This window comes from Erinaceus europaeus, chromosome 2 (assembly GCF_950295315.1).
Source record: "Erinaceus europaeus chromosome 2, mEriEur2.1, whole genome shotgun sequence".
Lineage (NCBI taxonomy): Eukaryota > Metazoa > Chordata > Mammalia > Eulipotyphla > Erinaceidae > Erinaceus > Erinaceus europaeus.
Window position 1 is genome coordinate 170,597,496 of NC_080163.1, and position 19,997 is coordinate 170,617,492.

General features: G+C 44.6%; 1 long non-coding RNA gene and 1 other non-coding gene across 3 annotated transcripts in view; both read right to left on the reverse strand.

Annotated features, from left to right (window-relative positions):
* LOC132536778 (uncharacterized) overlaps nucleotides 1-11,272 on the reverse strand; it is a 209,088-nt gene extending 197,816 nt beyond the window's left edge. For both annotated transcript variants that reach the window (XR_009548308.1, XR_009548307.1), the window contains exons 1-2: nucleotides 11,171-11,272; nucleotides 8,263-8,326 (exon numbers count right to left, since the gene is read on the reverse strand). This is a non-coding gene — a long non-coding RNA (uncharacterized LOC132536778). The remainder of the gene's footprint in view (nucleotides 1-8,262; nucleotides 8,327-11,170) is intronic.
* Nucleotides 11,273-16,499: 5,227 nt separating this feature from the next.
* On the reverse strand, nucleotides 16,500-16,606 carry LOC132537195 (U6 spliceosomal RNA). Its single transcript, XR_009548658.1, has one exon. It is a non-coding gene; the product is annotated as a U6 spliceosomal RNA (small nuclear RNA).
* Between the last annotated feature and the right edge of the window lie 3,391 nt (nucleotides 16,607-19,997).

The window sequence follows — 19,997 nt, forward strand, 5'->3', positions numbered from 1 at the left end:
GAAATCTGCATCATGTCAGGGTTGGCCTTCACTCTGCAGCATTGATGCCAGTTTCCTGCCTCTTCAAACACCAGGAAATTCTTCTCCTCTAGTGGGGGGAAGATATATATTTTTAAAAGTATTTGATTAGATAGCTGACATTTTAAATTACAAATTACTCTCAACTGAGAGTTACCTGTGTGCGTATCCTGAGACTAGAGAGCATGCAGGAACGAATCCAAATACCCTTGTCATCACACTTCTAAACATGCACTGAAAATCCAAGTATTCATGTAAATCTACAGTGGTGATTCTAAACCACAGTCACCCCCAGGGGTCAAGTAGTTTGATACTGGACACAGGGTTCTCTCTCTCTCTCTCTCTCTCTCTCTGTCTCTGTCTCTCTCTCTCTCTCTGGGGGAAACAGAGCTGCTGGGAAATGTGTTCTTCCACTGCTCACTCCAAAGGCTTATTGTGACCCTGACTTCTTTCTCTCCCAGGACTCTGAGGAAACTGGTCAGGGGTCTGTGAGTTCTAGGATGGAAGAAACCACAGAGCCACCTGCAGGTGAGTGTCAGGGCAATCTAAGAGGCTGACTGGAGTGAGACATTAACTACAAAGGATCAGGAAAAATGGATTCCAGCTTAGCTTCAATACCTTCTGACAGGGAAAAGTGCAAGCAGTAGGCCTCCATGAATTCAACAGACACTGACCAACTACTACTCTGTAACAGGCTCTAATGACAGTCCTTGCTTCTCTACTTCTCTGTGGCAGACAGGACTGATATATAAAGCTCTTCCTCATGAGGAATTCATTGCATTCCAGGCACAGGGATGTATAAGAACATCTTCCTCTTTACTTTGTCAACTCTTTTCTTGGGCACATGCTAGGGCAGGGTTTCCTGTCAGACTCTTGGACACAGAGACACAGAGACACAGCCTTCTTTGCACAGAAGGTCCAAAGAAGGCCCATGTGTCATCTTCTACAGTGAGGTGAGTCTCTTCATGGTCAGCCTGGACCTAGATGGGAGTTTCTCTACATGTAGGTGTCAAACATCTGCATAAACATGAAGGGGGTCAAACGCCAGCCACTGAGGGGCTTCCACTAGAAGCAGATGACTCCCACAGCCTCACATGTGGAGACCAGCTGGGTTCCTGTACATGCCTCCTGCCAAGTCATACCTCCTTTTTGAAACAAGCTCATGACACTGAAAATCAATCCCAAGGGGGTGGGGAGATTGGCAGGGACCCAGTAGTCCCACAGAAAAACATGCACATCTCCAAGGAAGACACAGCTCCCTTGCCTTGCTCTAGCTACATCCTGTGGTCACGATGGGCTCATTACGACCACTTCAGCCTGAACCTATTTTGGATTCCTCTCCATACAGACAGAGAATATCACTATAAAAATGGAATGGCTCCACTACAGGTGACTGAGGACCAGTCACAGGATCAGGAAATCTCTGGCTTGGCTTCCAGCCACCAGGAGTCCTTCCTTTTGGAGCAGCTATTTGAGGACACCCCAGGTTAGTTCCTCCACAAGCCCAGACCTCAGTTCAGGGCCAGCAGAGGAGAGGGAAATTGAACACTTTGCTGCCAGTGCCACCTCTCTGGACATTTCTCCCCTCTTGAAATCAAGCTCATGATACTGAAAACCAGCCTCACTATGGAAATGGGATCAGAATATACACCAGAACTAATAGTGACCCAGCATGATAACTTCTACTTCCAAGTTTCTATAAACCTCTTAAGTTCTCCAATAAAAAGCCAAGGCCAGTTATATACACCTTCAAATTCAATCAAAAGTAGGGAGTCCAGGTCTCCTTTCCCAAATCCTCAAAGATTTTCCTGCTAATATGCAGGAATCATGTCATACTCTTATAACTGGGTTTGCTACCTCCATCTGTCCCTCTACAAAGGTTTCAGTTAGAAAGTGGACACTCGACCCCTTGGTTTTCCACGTCCTTCATGCTCTCACTGCCTCTGCTCTGCTCCCTAGGGCCCCTACTTTGTCCATTGCTAATCCCACTGCTATGATCACAGGTCTCTGCACTGGGGGTGACTCTACGTGGACCCTGGGCAGCTCTGTTTACAGAGGCCACCACAAGAGCATCTTGGTGGCTGTGGACCAGAGGGATGACTCTGACACCACCCTCCATGATGTGGAAAGCATCAGGCAGAGCTCCGTGTTCAACTGTCTGCACAGTGCCCCCTCATGGCTGCCTCTGCTAGAGCTCACTGCCTCTGAGCTCAGTACTGAATACCTGATGGGCTATGGAGACAGGGCCACCCACAAGCTGTCACTCTACAGCTATGCCCTGAGCCACCCCATCATCCCCGTGAATCTGGCAGTGGAGGACATCATGGACTGTGTCTATCTGCTACACCAGAAGGAGAAGGCCACCATCACTCAGTTCTCCTGCATCATGTCCGTGTTGTGCACCAGCAGCCACACAGAGCTTAACAAGGAAGACAGGGAGGAGTGAGGCCCTACATCCAAGTCCCCTGATCCTGCTAGAGGTAGGCACCTCCTTCCTGACTGATGCCAGTGGTACAAAGGTGACCAGGCTCCTGGACACACCTCATCTACACCATGAGTCTGGGTGAGCTTAGGCCATGTGAGATTAATTCGAGCAACTAGTCTGTGTGAGACAAAGGTTTCTGGCTGATTAAAACAGGACAAGAGAATCACATCCCAACAATGGCAGGACTTGACTCATTCTCCTGGTGACAGCACATTCTGGGTGGAGGCTGCAGAATCTTGCTGTGTTGAGAGGAAATGTTGACTAGGTTTTAATATATTTAACTCTTCTGATAATAATTCAATTTACCTAATTGCTAGCGATAGAAATTCAGATGGGAGGGAGAGACAGTGGGGGAGAAATTGAGAGATACCTACAGCTTTGCTTTTCGGCTCCTGAAGCTTCCCCCCTGCAGGTGGGGATAGGGGCAAAAACCTAGGTCCTTGTTCACTGTGGCATGTGTGCTCACCAGGTGGGCACCACTTAGCCCTTTCATATATTTATCTCCATGGAGAAATACTCTCTTTGGCTTAACTTATTTCTTCAGGAATCAAGAAGAAGCTAGTATATGACAATGTGATTTAACTAAGACAGCTCTCTGTTTTTCATTTCAGGCATGACAGTAAGACAGACTGCTAATTCCAATCCGGGAGAGTGACGCCTCCAGAAAGGCTCAGAGATGGAACATCTCAGGTCTCTCCAAATGGGATTCAGAGAGCCCCCTACCTACAACCTACTCAGCTGATAATGGCTCAGGGCTCCCCTGGAAAATCTACAATCAGTGAGGCCACCTGGGTGTCTGCTGAAATGCCTACAGACAGCTTCCCCTTTCTAGAACTGACCCTTTCTTTTCCCTGTTACTTTATGATATCCAACTGAGAACAATTATTTTCTTAATCCTTTGCAGGATTTTGAGTTAGTTCTCAGTCCTGCCATCTATGTGTAAACTTCCTGGTGGAAGACATGAAGCCCTCTGACTAAGGCAGTTCTTTTAAACTTTTTGTCTAGTGGGGTCACAATGAAAAATGTCAACATCTCACATCCAGCTCATTTCATTTGAGGCATCTTCCTTGATCCCTTCTTACATCCTGCTTTGAAGGTCTTTTCACAGAAATCTCTCTCTTATTCCTTTCACTGTATGTATGTAGTTATAGAGACTTTTATTGTATTTTCTTGTTGATTGTATTACTATAATAAATATCACTCCCTGACTCTGTACCTTATATGGCCCCTCTCTTTGCTCAGGGCTCAGATGAAACCTTGGTGGGCTCCTCTGGGCAGCTCTGCATTAGCTGAGGTCCCATGTGTCTGCAGGCAGCTCATAGCTCAACTGGATCTATTTTCTGTGTGTTGCCTGTTCCCCAAATCTCCACAGGGTGGCACCTAGCTTCTTCAGTGCCAGAAGAAGGGCTCCCATACCATAGCCAGACAGCCACTGAGGTCTCTGCCTGCTTCCCATTTGTCCATGTTCCATGTGCCAGAGCAAGGACATGGCTGAGTCTACAGTCAGCCCAGGAGGAGACAGTAGCAGAGACTACAGATGGCGCACTTTGGGCTTCTGGATGGCTGTTACTGTGATCAGCACATTTCACTGCAAAGTTCAAGGTGACACCTCTACTGCCATAGGCCCTCAGCTACTAGCCTTTTAAAGACTCCTTAGCCCAGCACTTCCCAGATAGTCACCAATTGTGGGGACAAATGGTCATGGAATAGCCACTCATTATGCTGACACTGGCATCTGTACACCACATGTAGATCAGAAGGTCACAGGTCAAAACTGGCATCCTGGGGAAACGAAGGTCACTGTTCAACCTGACTGTCCTTTCTCTTTTTAGGAAAACTTAGTACTACACTGCCTACTAAGAACTTTAGAAAATATAACACCCAACATTCTTTCAAGAGAAGTGACATTTTTAAACAAGCAAGTACGCATTTCCAAAATAAAAAGCACACATTTTCTAAAATATCAGAGTATGCTTTTGTCAAAATTTAAAAAATGAAAGCCTGTGTACACTAGGACCATACCTGATAATTATAAAAGTTTAAGGTCAGGAGTTGGGCAGTAGCACAGCTGGTAAAGCACAGGTGGCACAAAGCAGAAGGACCGGGGTAAGGATCCCGGTTAGACCTGCCAGCTCCCCACCTGCAGGGGAGTTGATTCACAATTGGTGAAGCAGGTCTGCAGGTGTCTATCTTTCCCTTCACGTCTCTGTCTTCCCCTCCTCTCTCCATTTCTCTCTATCCTATCTGACAAGGTCAACAACAACAATAACTATAAAAAATTAAAAAGTGCAATAATGGGAATAAATAAATTTTTTAAAGTTTAAACTCTCTGAAAGGAAAAAAAAGATAGAAACAGGGAGTTGGGCAATAGCGCAAGGGTTAAGGGCAAATGGCGTGAAATGCAAGGAGTGGCGTAAGGATCCCCAGCTACCCACATGCAGGGAAGTCACTTCACAGGTGGTGAAGCAAGTCTGCAGGTGTCTATCTTTCTCTCCACCCCTGTTTTCCCCTCCTCTCTCCTTTTCTCTCTATTCTATCTAATAACGAAGACAACAATAATTACAACAATAAAAACAGTAACTATTTTTCAATAGTGACCCACTTTTTTAAGCTACTTATAAATACAATCAACATTATAGTTTCTTTTGCACCTCCCTAATAACAAGTGTAATATTTTTATGTATTTATTGACTACCTGTACTTTTTATGTATTTATTGACTACCTGTACTTTTTCTGTACCCTATTCATAATATTTGAAAAACTCTAAAGGCCCATGTGTCGTTTCCTTTTTGATGTTTCATTGTTGTTGCTAATGCTATGGCTCCTGCTCATTAGCTATAGGACTCTATCATCATTATCAGCTGTCTTCATTTAATTTAATTTATTTTATTCATATATAATAAATATATCATTTATGTTATTTTTATTATTAGCTACAGGACTCTAACATCATCATCAGCTGTCTTTATTTTATTTATTAATTTTGACTGTATGTAGAGACAAAGATGAAGAACTGAGGTGTGGAACTGTTCTACTATTTCTAAAACTTTCCGCCATCCCCACCTAGCGAGTGGGGACTGGAGCTGGAACCCGGGTCACCAACATGGCAACTTAAGTGCTCTACTGGGTGACACACTAACTGCCCACTTTTCTCAATTTTTGAGAACTTCCCATAGTCTTGAATACTCAGATTGTCTCCAGGCATGTCACTCATCTAACTTCCTTATCTTCCACTGACCCTGCTGGGGAGCCAGCATAATGGTTCTGTATGTCAAAGGCTTCCAGGCCTGAGGCTCTGAAGTCCCAGGATCAATTTTCAGCTCCACCATGACCCAGAGCTGAGCAGTGCTCTGATCTTTCTCTTTTTGTATATCTCTCATTAAAATATAAAGAATTGGGAGTTCGCTGATAGTGCATCTGATTAAGTGTACGTGGTGCAAAGCACAAGGACAGGCATCAGGATCCCAGTTACAGCCTCAGGCTCCCCACCTGCAGGGGCTTTGCTTCACAGGTGTGAAGCACATCTGCAGGTGTCTATCTTTCTCTCCCCCGTATTTCCCTCCTCTCTCCATTTCGCTCTGTTCTTTCCAACAACGGCTACAACAGTAATAACTACAGCAATAAAACAAGAGCAACAAAAGGGAATAAAGAAATATTAATAAAATATTTTAAAAATATATAAAGAATATATATATATATATTTTTAGGGTCCGGGCAGTGACACATCTGGTTGAGCCCACATGTTACAGTGTACATTGAACCAGGTTCAGGCCTCTGATCTCCGCCTGAGTTGGAGAAAGCTTCAAGAGTGGTGAAGCAGGGCTGCAGGTGCATATCTGTCTCTCGCCTTCTCCACCTCCCCCTCCCTTCTAAATTTCTCTCTGCCCTTTCCAATAATAATAGTCTGTTAAAAAACACATATATGTACTTTAATTTCTAATATTTAATTGTATGCTAGTCCCAAGACATATGCACAGCTATGTTTATATAGCTATATAGTTGGTAAGTCAAAATATGGAAGCAACCTAAAACAGACAACTAGATAACTATGTTAGAATGGGGCATGGCTGGTGATGCACACAGCTGACTGCTCTTACCATACACAGGGACCTGGGTTTGAGCCCCTACTCCCCACCAGCAGGAAGGATTTTTAATGAGTGGTGAAGTAGGTTTAAAAGTCACCCTCTCTCTTTTTTATTTTTTTCTTTAATCCCCCACCCCATGTAATTGCTGTGGCTCAGTGCCTATGCTACAAATCCACTGCTCCTGGAGGGTATTTTTTCCTTTTTTTGACCTTGTTTATCTTTGTTCTAGTTATTATTGATTTTTATTTCTGTCATTGTTGTTGGACAGGACAGAGAGAAATTGAGAGGAGGGGAAGACAGAGGGGGGAGAGAAAGATATGATTAGTGAGGTAATGAATAAATCAATTAACAGATTTTTCCTTTTTTTTGCCTCCAGGGTTACTTATTGCTGGGGCTCAATAAGAATCCACTTTTCCTGGTGGCTTATTTTTTCATTTTATTGGATAATACAGAAATTGAGAGGTGGGAGTCGGGCGGTAGCACAGCGGGTTAAGCGCATATGGCTCCAAATGCAAGGACCGGCGAAAGGATCCCGGTTTGAGCCCCAGCTCCCCACCTGCAGGGGACTTGCTTCACAGGTGGTGAAGCAGGTCTGCAGGTGTCTATCTTTCTCTCCTCTTCTCTGTCTTTCCCTCCTCTCTCCATTTCTCTCTGTCCTATCCAACAATGACATTGATAATAACTACAACAATAAAACACCAAGGGCAACAAAAGGGAATAAATAAGTAAATATAAAAAAAAATTAAAAAAAAGAAATTGAGAGGTGAGAGGAGGGAGAACGAAGGACACACTAGCAGACCTGCTTCGACTCTTGTGAAGCGACTCCCCTGAAGGTGGGGAGTGGGGTTTGAAACTTGATCCTTGCATGGGTCCTTGTTCTGAGTACTATGTGTGCTTAACCGGGTACACTGCCAGCCCCTTCAATATACATATTTAAAAATATTTTATTATCTTTATATATTTATTGATGGGATAGACAGCCTAAAATTGAGAAGGAATGGGGGTGATATGGAGGGAGACACCAGCAGCACAGCTTCACCACTCATGAAGCTTTCCCCCCTGCAGGTGGGGAACAGGGGCTTCAACCTGAGTCCTTTAGCACTGTAACATGTGCTCTCAACTAGGTGAGCCACCCAGCCTCTCCCTCAAAATATTTTTTTCAAGACAGCACTTCTTGGTGAAAAAAATAGGAGACTTCACCTCTTTGGCTAACAACACCATCAAGTGTGGTTAGAGGTGCAGAGGAGCAGGTCTGAGTTTTGTTTTTTTCCCTGAGAACATGTAGCTGAAAACATGGAAAATGGGATGAAAAAGACACTGGTAACAGGTGAGTTTGGGACAGGGGTATTGATGCCTTTACATTGTGCAATGCCTGGTTTCTATTTTCATTATTTTAATTATTTTACCTAAAACAAATTACACTGAGATGACAAAACAAATAGAAAGATCCAGCAACTATATTGTTCCCCAGATGTACAAATAAGTATATTCTTTAGTGTATTAAAGAAAACTTTTAGCAAGGCAGTTCTGATTTTTGTGCCATATTAAGGGCTGGTCAGAATGGATGAAATGTGTGAAGACAATTAAGCTTAATACTAAACAGCTGCTATTGAGAGAGTTTTGAACTGCTATTTTAAATCCAACCATCCCAACTTAAATATTTTGACACTCACCCATCAATGTGTCTGGGGTCTCATTTTCCTTAGAAGTCAGACACATCTGATGCTGTGCAGGAACCTTGAATAATATTTTTTTAAAAACTGGGGTTACAACCCACCTTTCACAGGATCTACTTGAAGAAAACTTGTCTTTAGCTTCCCAAAGGTTCACAAAAAATGAAGCAAGTAAAAAATGTAAATTCTCTTAGCTCCATAGAATTGACTACAGTTTGAGAGTAAACTTTGTTGATTTCAGTAACTCTTGGACTGAGTGCATAAGAACACTATATGCTTGAAACACTATTGTCAACACTGTATTTCTTCTTGCACAGTGACTGTTTCCTTGTAAATGATAGATATATATTCTAGCAAACTCAGCACTTTGTAAATCAACTTTAAATACAGATCATAGTTTCAAATACTCCCTTGCAAGGAAATATATTGTATCCACATAGCAGTTAAAGTGCTCCTTAATGTAGGGGGGAGGAGGGAAACACCTTGAAAGTGTGAGCAACTTTCAAGAGTAGAGACCAACTCTCAAATGATCAAAAATCCATGTTAACTAGGAAAAATGCAGAGGTAGCAATTACTAGGAAGAGGGTCCCAGGACAGGCTGGGAGTAGGGATGAGAACATCTCCTGAGACGGAGAGAGTGCCAGATTAGGTGATCATTCCAGCCAGATAGGTTCTGTATATGCTGGGACGCTGTCTCTCTGTCTCTCAGTCCCGGCCTTTGCCTCTATCTCTGTCTCCATATATATAAAACCGGGCATGTCATGAAAAATATTTAAAAAGAGAAATATAACTCTGAACATGATCTAAAGAAATGCTTCCTGAAAAGTCCGATCAAAGTATTATTCTGAGTCTATATGAGAAATAGTCTCATTATTAGTAAGGTACACCAAAGTCATTAAAGGCAAATACCGGGGACTGGGCTGTACACAGCGGGAGAAGCACACATGGCTCAAAGCACTAGGATGGGCATAAAGATCCCAGTTTGAGCCCCCACTTCCTTATGTGTGTGGGGGAGGTCGCTTCACTAGCAGTGAAGTAGGTCTACAGGTGTCTGTCTTTCTCTCCCCCTCTGTCTTCCTGTCCTCTCTCAGTTCTCTCTGTCCTGTCCAACAACAGGTATAGCAACAACAATAACAACAACAACAAGGGCAATGAAATGGTAAAAATAGCCTCCAGGAGCAGTGGATTCCTAGTGCTGCCACCAAGCCCAATGATAACTACGGAGGTAAAAAAAAAAAAAAAAAGACTAAAACTCATAGGGTATACATGACCTTCAGAGACAAGCACATACTCAGTGCATATAGAAAGGGAAAAGAGGAGACTTGGGTGGTAGTGCAGCTGATTATGTGCCCATGGCTCAAAGTGCAAGGATGGGGTAATGATCCAGGTTGGAGCCCCTGGCTTCCCACCTGTAGGGGAGTTGCTTCACAAGCAGTGAAGCAGGTCTGTAGGTGTCTATGTTTCTCTCCCCTCTCTGTCTTCCCCTCCTCTCCTCATTTCTTTTTTTTTTTTTTTTCCTCCATGGTTATTGCTGTGCTCAGTGCCTGCACCATGAATCCACTGCTCCTGGAGGCCATTTTTCCCCCTTTTTGTTGCCCTAGTTGTTGCAGCCTCATTGCGGTTATTATTGCCATTGTTGACATTGCTTTGTTCTTGGATAGGACAGAGAGAAATGGAGAGAGAAGGGGAAGACAGAGAGAGGGGGAGAGAAAGATAGACACCTGCAGACCTACAACACCGCCCGTGAAGCGACTCCTCTGCAGGTGGGGGGCCGGGGGCTCGAACCAGGATCCTTACGCCAGTCCCTACGCTTTGCGCCACGTGCGCTTAACCCACTGCGCCACCGCCCGACCCCCTCCTCTCCTCATTTCTGTCTGTCCTATCCAACAATGATGAAATCAGTAACAACAACAACTACAACAGGGGATTTGGTTGGTAGTGCAGCAGGTTAAGCACAAGTGCGCAAGCAGAAGGATCACCATGTGGATCCCGGTTTCAGCCCCTGGCTCCCCACCTGCAGGGGCGTCGCTTCACAGGCAGTGAAGCAGGTCTGCAGGTGTCTATCTTTCTCTCCCCCTCTCTGTCTTCCCCTCCTCTCTCCATTTCTCTCTGTCCCACCCAACAAAACAACAATAACTACAACAACAACAACAACAAAAACCAAAGGGCAACAAAACCGAATAGATATTTAAAAATAAAATAATAACAACAATAAAACAAGGGCAACAAAAGGGAATAAATAATTTTTTTTAAAAAGCGGGGGAAAAGGGAACTGAGCAGTAGCTCAGCCAGTCAAGGCAAGTGGGGCAAAAACGCAAGGCCTTCTGAAGGATCACAGTTCGAGCCCCCAGCTCCCTCCTTGTAGGGGAGTTGCTTCACAGGCAGTGAGGCAGATCTACAGTTGTCTTTCTCTCCCTGTCTGTCTTCCCCTCTTTTCTCAACTTTTCTCTGTCCTGTCTAACAAGGATGACATCAATACTAATAAATACAACAACAATAAAAAGGGCAACAAAAGAGAATATATAAAAAATAATATAAAAGAAAGGCAAAACAAACACTGAAATGCCCAGCAGCATATGGCTAGCAGGCATCTCTAGGTGATACTGACAGTCACTCCAGTGAAGATGTTGTAACTAGGGCGACACAGGGGCCTTGCTGCCGCCCTGTGGTACACTGTGGGCTCCCCGGCCCCTAAGTACTGCACAGATGGGGGGCACTGAGCTGTGCCCAGAGCCAGCATGGATGGGCCCCGCAGTATCACCAGGACCACATGCATCTGCATGAACTGGGACCGCTGCCAGGTGGCTTCTTTGCACCATGTATGCTTAACCTGTTGTGCTACCACCAGGCCCCGAAATTTGATTCCTTAATAAATCAAAGATACAGTAAGCACATTCAGTAATATTACCTTAATATCTTGGACTTCATATCCTACCCTGTGGTCAGTGACTCTATTCTGGGTAAAATTGTAGGTCCAAATTCTTTCTGACTGGGCTCCTGTTCCAACCTGTGCAGAGATAGAAAGGAATTCACATTTTAACACAATCACTATCTTTACTACAATGGAAAAGGCACTTGTAAATTTTCTTCTAAGGATTTCTATTTCTGAAGGTCAGACACATACAGTTGACAAGAGCAAGAGTAGAAGGAACTTAATTGTTTAAGACTCTTGTTATCTCAGGTTTACTTATGGAGTAAGAGTGTTTCTTTTTCTTTTGCCTCCTGCACTACAAATCCACTGGTCCTGGAGGCCATCCCTCCCCCCGCCCTTTGTTGTTCTTTTTGTTTATCATTGTTGCTGGATAGGACAGAGAAATTAAGGGTGGGGGGGAGACAAGGAGTAGGAGAGAAATACAGACACCTGCAGACCTGCTTCACATCTTGTGGAGTTACATCCCTGCAGGTGGGGAGCTCAAACCAGGATCCCAACCCCTAACCTTAAGCTTTGTGCCATGGGTGCTTAACCGCTGCACTACCACCCAGCCCCCAAGAGTGCTTCTTCAGTAGTTCCAGTTCCAATCAAAGCCAAATTATGAGTGGTCTGGGAGAAGGAGGCAGAGTGGATAAAGTACAGGATTCTCAGGCATGAGGTCCCAAGTTCAATCCCCAGTGCCACATATACCAGAGTAATGTGCAGATTCTCCCTGCTCCTCTCTCTCTCTCATTAATGAATAAATAAGATCTTTAGAACAAAAGAAAAATATCTCTGAAGATGGGTAGGTTGCACCATGGAAGAAATTAGAGTTTCTAAATTGTAGGTCCAGAGTCCAATCCCAAGCACTGCATATGCTAGAGTGCTGCTTCTGTGCCCCTCTACCCCTTTCTTTAGTTCATGAAATTAAAAATAATTAAAAAGCTATATTTTACCCACATCAGTCCGATCTCCAGCAAGTTTACTAATGTGTTATCTCAAACTTCTTTCTCAAGCTGTTTCTATTCAGGATTTGTATCATAACTCTCTAAAGAGAAAATTGGTTTAAAGGTCATTTTTATGAAATTTATTATGGAAATTAAGATACTTTCAAGTTGTAAAATAAAACATATTATTACATAGATTTATTACAACTCCCTGTGGGTTCAGAAATAAATAGCTCTACCAAGACCATACTGCAAAGCGCCAGGACCAGCAGAAGGATCCTGGTTCTAGCCCCCAGCTCCCCGGACCTGCAGGAAAGGTACTTCACAAGCAGTGAAGCAGGTCTGCAGGTATCTGTCTTTCTCTCCCCCTCTGTCTTCCCCTCCTCTCTCCATTCCTATCTGTCCTATCCAACAACAACATCAATAACTACAACAATGTTAAACAAGGGCAAAAAAAAGGGAAAATAAATTAATTCATTAAAAAAAACATACTCTAATATTTTCTACTTATAGAGTCTAAGGTCAAGGGGCAAGAAAGAGTTTTTCCCCCACTACATTTTTCGATATTTCCTAGATTTTGAATTACATATGTATGTAGTTTTATTCAAATGTGTAAGTTCTACTAAAGTGTATGTATCATTTAAATAAGCAAAGTATGTATACTCTTGTTCTCTTCAGATTGTATAAATATTTTGCCTCTTAAGTAAGCAAAGTATCATAATATTTTAAATTATAAAAAAATAAAGGCTGCCACTGTCTGGGAGGTTGTACAGTGGATAAAGCTTTGGAGTTCTTAGGTGTGAGGTCTCAAGTTTGGTCTCCGGCATCAGATGTGTCAGAATGATGCTGTCTCCTTCTTCCTCTCCCCTATTTCTCTCATTAATAAATAAATCTTTAGAAACAAAAGTAAAACCTGAATGGGGTTGAAAGAGAATGTGGAAGCCCAAAATACCCAGATTTTTTAGTTATTTGTAATAAACCTTGTAGCATTTTAGGAAAAGTGGGTTGCATAACAGTAAGCATTATAGTAACTGTCACTAGTCACTTTGATTTAGATATCTTAGTTTTTCCTACTTTTGTCCTTTCCACTTTCCCTACCCTTGTTTTAGCCTGCAGTAGTGTAAGTGACAGTGCAAATGATATATTAATCCCTTGCCTGCGATGGTCTCAGATTGCAGAGGAGCATCAGTAGGTAGACTTGAAGCTAGGAATTCGGATTTCCCAACCATTACTTCTTAGCAAACCCCTTCTGGCACAGACACAGAGAGCCTAAACATTCAAGTTATTTCTTATTCTCAATGGAGTATATTTTCTATATGTCCTGAGATATTTTTACTTGGTCAAGAATAATGAAATAACATTTTTAATATAAAGTAACCTTTAAAAAGTCTTTTTTCTTTTTGTTTGGTAAGACAGAAAGAAATAGAGATGGAAAGGGGAGATAGAGTGGAAAAAGAAAGTGAGACACATTAAGATAGTGTTTCACTGCTTGTGAAGCTTCTGCCTGCAAGTGGGGATCAAGGGCTTGAACATTGGTCCTCTCACAGTATACATGTGCACTCACAAAATGACCTTTAAAAAAAGATGAATATATCGATGTATTTTAGTACAACAGTTTTATACTATATAATTCTACTATTGCCAACAGACGTTTTCTCCTTTTAAATTTAAAATGAAAAAAATGGGGTCCGGGAGGTGATGTAACCAGTGGAGTGAACATGTTACAATTCACAAGGACTAAGGTTCAAGCCCAAGATACAACCAGCTGAGGAGAAGCTTCACAAGTGGTAAGGCAGCGCTGCAGGTGTCTCTCTGTGTCTCCCCCTCTACATCTTCTGTTCCCTCTCAATTTCTATCCAGGAAATAATAAATGAGTAAAATATACAGGGGGCCAGCAGTGGTGCATCTGTTTAAGCACAGAAATTTCAGTGCATAAGGAATCGTGTTCAAGTCCCTGGTCCCCAGCTGCAGGGGGTAGGGGAAGCTTCACAAGTGGTAAAGCAAGGCTGCAGGTGTTTCTCTGTCTCTCTCCTTTTCTAACTCCTCCTCTCCTCCCAATTTCTCTGTCTCGGTCCAATAATAAATAAATATATTAATATATATAAAAGAAAATTGACTTTAAAAATTAAAAAAAATGAAATAGAAAAAGTGGGAGAAAGAGCATGTTGGAAACATCACAGTACCTGCCATCATGCCTGGTGCTCCCATGTTGTGTTAGGGCTCAACACCAAGTCTGCAAGCATGGTGATATGATGTGCACTCTACTGGGGGAGCAAGCTCTGGACCCCTTCGTTTATTTATTTTTATGGATAGAGCACCACTCAGAACTTCTGTATGTTGGGGATCAAACTTGGGGCCTCCTGCATGTGCAGTATGCAATTTACCAATAAGCTATCTCTCAGTTCAATGCTTACAATTTTGAGATAGAGACCTAAGCACAGATCTACTATCCACTGAACTTGGCTTGCTGTATCTGTGTTGCTGTTCAGTGGTGCCAGAAATCAATCCGAGGGACTCCCATATGTAAGGCATGTGCAGAGTGACTCTTCGAACAGTTGTTAAGTGATTCTACTAAATAAATCTTATCTGCAGTGTCCTGACAGGTGGGGCAGTGAATAAGACATTGGACTCTCAAGCATGAAGTTCTCAGTTTAATCTCTGGCATTGCATATGTCACAGTGATGCTCTGGTTCTTCCCTTACTCCTTCTCATTAATAAATAAATCTTTTTTTTCCTTTCCATTTTGTTGCCCTTGCTGTTTTATAATTATTGTGGTTATTATTATTGTTGTTATTGCTGTCATTGTTTGTGGATAGGGCAGACAGAAATCGAGAGAGGAGGGGAAGATAGAGAGACGGAGAGAAAGATAAGACATCTGCAGACCTGCTTCAGCACATATGAATCGACCCCCTGCAGGTGGGGAGCCAGGGGCTCAAACCAGGTTCCTTACACCAGTCCTTGTGATTTGCACCTCCTGCACTCAACCTCCTGCACTACCACCTGACCCCCACCTTTCTTTCTTTCTTTCTTTCTTTCTTTCTTTCTTTCTTTCTTTCTTTCATTTAAATGTATATATATATTACCTGCAGTCTTTTGGCATTTTGCTGTTGACACCTGTCTTTCTCTATAATCTTCTGGTAAAGCCTACCTCGAAGCACATGCAGAGCAATTTCTTTGTTTTTTATCTGGGAGCATTCTTGCTGGCATTCAACTACAATCCCTGGAAAATTACCAAGACCAAAGACAGATGGGACTTCCCACAAGGCAAACTTAAACAGAACTAAGATGTTTAAGACAAGAAAACATGAATCAGGAAATTACTACAAAAGATTAAGAACATTTTAGATTTAACAGGCTTTAGAAACGATACCTAAGGGAGCCAGAAGGTAGCACAGTGGGCTAAGCCCACGTGGCACAAAGAGCAAGGACCGTTTAGGATCCTGGTTGAAGCCCCCTGCTCCCCACCTGCAGAGGAGTCACTTTACAGGTAGTAAAGCAGGTCTGCAGGTGTCTCTCTGTCTCTATTCCTCTCTATCTCCCCCTTCTCTCTCAATTTCTCTCTGTCGCTATCCAATAACAAACAAAAAAAAGATACATAGATTGCTTTATGGAAAACTGGGAATTGTTATGTAAGTACATACATAACTTTTTTATTCATAAAAGAGAATGAGAACATCATTATGGTACATGCAATGCCAGGAATCAAACTCAGGACCAGAAGGCGGCTCAGGGAGTAAAGCACATGCTTTACGTAGCATGTGGCTGGGGGTCTGATCCTCCACACTGCAAGTGCACACCACAGGCAGGCAATGGGAGGGACTCCGTGCATAGAGGAGCAGTGCTTTGCATGTCTCCCTCTCTTAAAGGATACAGAATGGAGACTGGCGGGGAGGCTTCTCAGCTGTCCCATGCAGGTGCAAGGTTCTGGGTGGGATTGATCCCCAGGCACAATATTTGACAAAAATTTTTAAAAAGTCTTTGTATTACTTAAAAGATGTACAGTTAAGAGAACAATATTACCATGATTTTTTTCAAAAAAGCCAATCTGCAGCCCTGGAGGCTGGCACAATGGTTGGAGTTTTGGACTCAAGCATGAGGTCCTGAATTCTACCACCAGCATCACATGTTACAGACTGATGCTACAGTGTTTTCTCTCTCTCTCTATCTCTTTCTCTTTCTCCTCCCTTTCTCCCTCACTAATTAGTAAATCATTTAAAAGAGCTCCAGCATAAGTAGAAACAGGGTTCAGACAGACCTAGGATCCCACACATGCAAACCAGACCTCTTACCACTGAACCACCTCCCAGCTTGCATTAACTGGCTCTTTAAAAGGTTTTAATTATTTATATGTGTACATATATTTTATAAACTTTTTTTGAAAAAATATGGTACACTTCATGAATTTGTGTGTAATCCTTGAGCAGGGGCCATGCTAATCTTCTCTGTATCATGCCAATTTCAGTATATGCACTACCAAAGCTAGGACTATATTATAATCTTATTTAAAAAGTGTTAAGAGATGGAGACAGTTGGAGTCGGGTGGTGGCACAGCGGGTTAAGCGCCGCACATGGCACAAAGCTCAAGGACCGGAGGAAAGATCGCGGTTCGTGGTTAGAGCTCCTGGCTCCCCACCTGCAGGGGAGTCCCTTTACAGGTGGTGAAGCAGGTCTTCAGGTGTCTGTCTTTCTCTCCCCCTCTCTGTCTTCCCCTCCTCTCTCCATTTCTCTCTGTCCTATCCAACAACAATGACATTAATAACCACAACAATGTTAAGCAACCAGGGAAACCAAAAGGAAAAATAAAAATTTAAAAAGAGTGGATAAGAATAGAAAAGAAAAAAAAAGAAAGGGAGGCAATGAGACTTTGGTGACAACAACAACAAAAAAATAAAATAACCTATTTATACTCTAGAATTGCAAAATGGCTAGGGCAGTAGATCTGTAGGCATTAAGTCCTGAATTCAATCCCCAGCATTGCATGTGCCATAGTCATGCTCTGCTTCTCTTTTTGGTATTAATAAGTAACATTTTTTTTCTTTTTTTTAATTTCCTTTTTTTTAAAACCACAGTTCCTGTCGGGTTCCTACCCAGCTCCAAGACTGGCTCCTGCCTGGCTCTGCCCAGCTCCTATTGCAGCTCCCACCTGCCAGTGCCCTGGCCGCCCTGTTGTTCGCAGGCAGTCTGCAGTCCCCCCAAGGACTGTCCTCGCAGACACAAGAGCCCCAGGCGCCCCCCGCCCACCCCCCATGGCACAAGGAGCCCAGCCAGGCCCAGGCCTCCTGAAAGGGGTAGGGGGTGGGGGGGCTGGGAGTGGCCTCCCTGGACCAGCAGTTTGCAAAGTGCCAGACCCTCAGCCCAGACCCAATCCACAGCCTGGCAAACGGCTCAACAGGGGTTCCAGCCAGCCAGCATGGGGCACAGTTCTGAAATGCATGTCTCTTCCGAGAGAGACAGAGGCAGAGAAAACACTCCAGTTCTAGAAGTGTGAGGAGACCCCCCAACCTGGACCCACACTCCGCGCCCAGGCCTTCACCTTAGTCTGGGAGCCCGGCTCGCCATGTTGCCCCAGGCCAAACTCCAGGTTCAGGATTCCAAACAGCCTTCGTGGGCCACACTGAGGAAGGACAGAGGGCGCACATTTCGGATGGGCGGGTGCGCGGAAAGTTCTCTGGGCCTGGCCACTCCCGAAGCCAAGGCAAGCTGGTGGGTTCCACCAGGGTCCACTCCTGCCCGGGCGGTTGGGGTGGGCGGGAGGCGCACTGCCAGGCCTCGAGCTGCCCGGGCGGGTCCTCACCCTCAGGACGCTCAGAGCCGCAGGCATGGACATGCTGGGCGAGGCCCTGGGACCCCAGGACCCCTCTCCTGGCTGGAAGGAAAGGGAAGGCCAGCTGCCCAGACTCTCAGACGGGGTCCCCCCCTGTGCTTGCGCTCCTGGAAGCCGAAAACAGCGGGATCTGGGGCGCGCAGCCACCCTTCCAGGGTGTCCCTGCCCCGGGTGTGGGGTCTGGGGGCTCGCGCATACCTCCCCCGGGTGCGCCCCTGCCGGGGACTGCCCCGCTCAAGGCCGCTGGGTCCTGGGGGTTGGGGGGGGGGGCGCAGCCACCTCTTCGGGGTGTGCCTGGCCCGGGGTAAGGGGTCCGGCGGCGCTGGCGCCTCTGCGGCTGTACCCCGATTTCGCCCCTCCCCCCACCCAGCACCTTCCAGGACGGGTGGCACTGGGGGCCACTTACTTGGAATTGGAGGAATGGCAGTAGATGGCCCGAGCACGATGGACATGGCCGCTGCTGTCCAGCACAGCACCGTCGTGACTCCGCAGCAGTACTTCCACGCCAGGAGCCTCTGCACAGTAGTGGCCTGGCACTCAAGTCGGGGACCAGGGCCCCAGCGCTGGGGCCTATGGGTGCGATGTAACTCAACGCAATGCGGCGTGGGGGTGACGTGACGCGACGCTATGCGGCGTGGGGCTGACGTGACGTGACGCGACGCAACGCGCGTGGGGTGACGTGACGCGACGCGACGCTAAGCAATGCGGCGTGGGGGCGACAGGGCCTCAGGGCGCTGGCAGCAGGGCTCCATGGCGCTGAGCTGGATGCAGCTGGGACAAAGAGAAGAAGAGAAGGGAAGACGGGGAGAGAAAGATAGACACACCTGCAGACCTGCTTCACCTACTGTGAGGCCAGGCCCCTGCAGGTGGGGAGCTGGGGGCTCGAACCAGGATCCTTAGGCTGTGCCACCTGCGCTAAACCCGCTGCGCTACCTCCGAACTCCCTTTTTTTTTAATGTTTTATTTATAAAAAGGAAACATTGAGTAAACCATAGGATAAGAGGGGTACAACTTCCAACAACAACGACAACAATAATAACTACAACAATAAATCAACAAGGGCAACAAAAGGGAATAAATAAAATATTTTTTTTAAAAAAAGGGGTACAACTCCACACAATTCCCACCACCAGAACTCTGTATCCCATCCCCTCCCCTGATAGCTTTCTTGTTTTTTAACCCTGGGAATATGGAACCAAGGTCATTGTGGGATGCAGAAGACGGAAGGTCTGGCTTCTGCAATTGCTTCCCCGCTGAACATGGCCGTTGACTGGTTGATCCATACTCCCAGCCTGTCTCTCCCTTGTCCTAGTGGGCAAGGGCTCTGGGGAAGCAGAGCTCCAGGACACATTGGTGGTGTTGTCTGTCCAGGAAAGTCTGGTCAGCATTATGCTAGCATCTGGAACCTGGTGGTTGAAAAGAGTTAAAATACAAAGCCGAACAAATTGTTGACCAATCATGGACCTAAGCTGGAATAGTACAGATAAAGTGTTGAGGGGATTCTTAAGAAATTCTTTAATAATTTTAAAATAGGCACAGGTGGTGGTGATCTCAGTTGAGCATGCACATAACCATGACTAAGAACCCAGGTTCAAGGCCCCAGTGCCTACCTACTAGGGGGTGGGGTTAAGCTTGACAAGCAAGCAGAGCTGTATGTGTCTTTCTCTCTCTCCATTATCTCCCTTCCTTGTATGAATTGCCTTGTTCTATCAAATCAAAATTTAATTGTAAATACAAATTCCTTAAAAATAATCTAAGGGAAGTCAGGAGGTAGCACAGTGGGTTAAGTACACCGGCTCTCAAACTGCAGAGGGTTTGCTTCACAGGCAGCGAAGCAGGTCTACAGGTGTCTATCTTTCGCTCCCCCTCTGTTTTCTCCTCCTCTCTCCATTTCTCTCTGTCCTATCCAACTACAAGGACATCAATAAGAACAATAATAACTACAACAATAAAATAACAAGGGCAACAAAAGGGAAAATAAATATTTTAAAAATTAAAAAAATAATTTAAAAATATTTTTATTATCTTTATTTATTGGATAGTAACAGCAGAA